Raw genomic sequence first — 3,763 nt, 5'->3', positions numbered from 1 at the left:
GGGGAATCTCCCTTCTAGACCGTTACTCCTTGAGTTCTCTCTATTGACCGCTGGTCCCTCTGACCCAGTCAGGGGACTGGCTATTATCCACTGGACACTCTTTTCCCTCCAAGGTTGGACACTCTTTTCCCTCCAAGATCCTGTCAACCTCATCTCTATGATACTCATATCAACAAGGACAGATCGATAGTTGTCCTCGGACCTTGTCTGAAGTACTTGGGCTGCTGTTGGGTTGGGCTGGACTTCTTGGGCTCTGCTTGGGCTACGTTCGACCTAGTCTCTTCAGTAAGTATAGTTAAAAATGTGGACGTCCTCAATAGATGGTGCCTACTCTACAGGAGCCAGCTCAACGTTCGCGAATTCCTAAAACTAATTAATATGTTGAAACCTTTTTTTTAATGTGTATAATACTAAAGAGTATCTAAATATTATGGAATAGGGATAAATGAAGTGATAATGGATATGAGATTTCACCTTAGCTTGTGGTCAGTCTGTAAGTTAGTAATTATAAAAAAAAGTCTGTTTACAAACCCATAATATATAACCCGTATTTTAGGCAAAAGCCCTATAAGACTAGACCTAAAGTTATAACCTAATTTAGCTTACCCACGAAACAGCCTTTCTACTTTAATTTTTTTCGTTCAATCTTCTCATGTTTCAGATCTCGCATGTTGATTAAGTGAGGAGAGAGAGAGAGAAAGAATGTAACTCGTTTTTAATTAGTTGGGGACCGTTATTTAATTATTTTTGTATTGGTTTAATACGATCAACATTGGGAATATCAATGTTTGGTTGATTTATGAATCACTGTCTATGAAGTCTATTATTTCACAAGTCATTTATAAAATGATATGAAGTTATAAGGCACATGATCAATGTGTTTATACACGGTCAAAAGTAGATATGCATAATAGGTAAATATGAACAAATTTGATATTGGTATTTATCAGTACCGATTTGGTATTGATCAGTACCGAATTGGTACTAAATTTTTGGGTTTCGGTAACGTACAGCTAGCAATATTTTCTGAATTTTACCTTCAATATCGATACCTGGTACTAGTATCAAGAATTTATAACTTTTTGGATTTGGGTTTCTGGTACCGGTACGGTACCATCTCATCCCCAAATTGTTAGGGGATAATGACTAAAATGGTCTTTTCTACCAACAATATTTTTTGGCCAACCCCTCTAAACCAAAAATACCTAAAATGATCACTTTCGAAAAACTGTCGAATCTATGTTACACCCTTCCGTTTTTGAACCAACCACATATAGACATGTATACACTTAATTCTGCGAGGCTATCATATTCTATTCTGTCGGGCTTCATATATATTTTGTCGGGCCTCCATATCTATTCCGTGGGGCTTCATTTTCGTTTGTAATATTATTCCATGGGGCCCTATGGAATAGATCCATAGCCGATCATTTAAGTGTATACGTGTCAATATGTGGTTGGTTAAAAAACGGAAGGGGGTCAAATAGATCTGTCATATGTCAATTCCAATTTGTTGGATTCGACGGTTAAGAAAGTGGCCATTTTAGGTATTTAAGATTTGAGCAAGTAAATAAGGGAATGTTGTTGGTGAAAAGGGTATTTTGGTCATTAGTGTGATAAGGTCACATTTTTGTTCACTCTAATACTTAATTTTGTAAGGTCAAAGGTCAATTTGGGTCAAATGTTCAAGGTCATTTAATAAGGCCATAATTAACATAGTTCTCACAGTTTGCCCTATGAAAATATATGGCCAGATAGTTTTTAATTAATATGTTGGTTCTTTAGTTAAAGAATATATAGTGCTACTAGATTAAGAATATAAGACTATCTTCGAGTTGACCTCATTACGCGATGCATGGTGAACATTTTGTGGCCGCTCGAAATTAGACCTCAGCTCCAAATGCCACTAGTATTTCATATATAACCAAGACTTGTGAATTTCTCTAAGGATTTAATGGTATGGTTTAAATTAGAAGCATTTATCTCACCAACATCAAATTGATAAGATATTTCAACAATAAATAAAAATCCAAAGTTCAGACGATTCTAAATGAATTAGAGCATTTGCGACTGCGTTGTTGATTTTAGGTTACTTTACATTCAAATGCATTGTCGTCTTTATGTTAGTTTGCATGTTGCTAACTTTAGGTTAGTGATTATTTTTCCCCCTATAATTTGATTCATTAGAACAATAAGAATCCAATTACAATAGAGAGACATGTAAGCGGGCACGAAGCTGCTCCGACACCCTCTTTTGAATGACAAAATTGATCATACTAAAAATAAAGCTATAGTTATTTGGCATCGATGAATTACTGATCACGAAATCGCTCCTTACATAAGCATTAGAATTATACAATGAAAGTAATAAAAAAACAGAAATGCAACAACCTACAATTATATATTCAACATTAAACGGAACCAGCATTATTTAAATTACTCTTCAACATGGGAAGCAATACATACAAGGATTAAAATGATCATTTCTTTTGTAGGGCCAACGAAGATAGAACAGAAGAAGCTACTGAACTCAAGAATGCAATAAGTAGGAATGTAGCAGACACATAAGCCAAGTTGAAGAAGTTATCAATCTTTGATCGATATTGAGAAATAAGTGTTACACCGATTGACTCAAGAATGTCATCCGACTGATCAAGCTGCTTCTTTAGATCAACTGTAGCACCAAATGCCGCACCAACACCCGTAGCTAGAATGGATAACAGAAACTGCATATAAAAAGGACTTGTTATGTCTTTATGTTGATGGAGTCTTATGGAATGTTTGATGGTTATTAACTTAATAACTTTATGTAAAACTATTGCTTCAACCGTTCGATATTATACTATTAGATTCTTGGATGACATATAACATATTTAATAGATCCATCCTTGTGTAAACCTTATCATATACCATAAAAATTGACATTAGCGGAATCACACGCAGCATAGGAAAAGGGAACTAATTAACTTTGTCACCATAAAAGATGATCTTGGGGAGCATATTGCCTCTTCTAAGACTTTTACGCGTGGCTAATTGATAAATTTCGAAGGCTACTTGAACACATGTGTATGCAAAACCTATCACTATAGCGGACATCTTGTACCTGAACATAAATATACATGATCATTTCCAAAGTGTAAGTATACTGCGTTCTCTTATTTCGTTATTTTAATTTTTTTTTCTTTGCAGAGAAAGAGAGATACCGATAAGCATAGATGTTGTTGAACCTAACTTTGATCTCCGTAAAGCGAGTTAACTTAATGTTTGAAGTGTTGGATGCTAGAATGATGAGTGAGGCCAAGAGACACAGCCATGTAACGACTCTAAGAGTTAACGAGACAATGGCAAATACTTGCACTGTGGTCATGGGGGTGTCTGAAACCTGAGACTCTATATTAAGAATTACAACTTGACTATTATCATCAGTTTGGGGTATGTCAGAAAGCTGAATCTGTGTTTGAGCTGCAAGGGGCTCGTCGGGTTGAGACCGTGGCTGCTGATTAGGTCGTCCCATATTGTTTGATATCAACTAGTGGTACTGCCTACTGTTTATATATTAAATAGCAATCATTAAGTCAATATCAACATTACCAACATCATCAAGCAAGGTTCCATGATAAAAAGGCCAAATTACATTATTAACTCCGTTTTTAGTATATATTATGATGGGAAACTTGATATGTTTGAAACAAAAAATTAATGATCAATGTTGTCTGTATTTGCTAGTTTGCATTGACGCCCGGCAATATTTAATACCAAATCT

At 35.4% G+C, this 3,763-nt stretch overlaps 1 pseudogene; it reads right to left on the bottom strand.

Annotated features, from left to right (window-relative positions):
- Positions 1-2,480: 2,480 nt before the first annotated feature.
- On the bottom strand, positions 2,481-3,514 carry LOC143603749 (CASP-like protein 4D1 pseudogene; annotated as a pseudogene).
- Between the last annotated feature and the right edge of the window lie 249 nt (positions 3,515-3,763).

The sequence above is a fragment of the Bidens hawaiensis genome, unplaced genomic scaffold (assembly GCF_021521415.1).
Source record: "Bidens hawaiensis isolate Kalapana, Puna unplaced genomic scaffold, B.hawaiensis_p1.1 tig00062610_1, whole genome shotgun sequence".
NCBI classification, from domain to species: domain Eukaryota; kingdom Viridiplantae; phylum Streptophyta; class Magnoliopsida; order Asterales; family Asteraceae; genus Bidens; species Bidens hawaiensis.
This window is presented reverse-complemented; position numbering and strand designations above follow the sequence as displayed.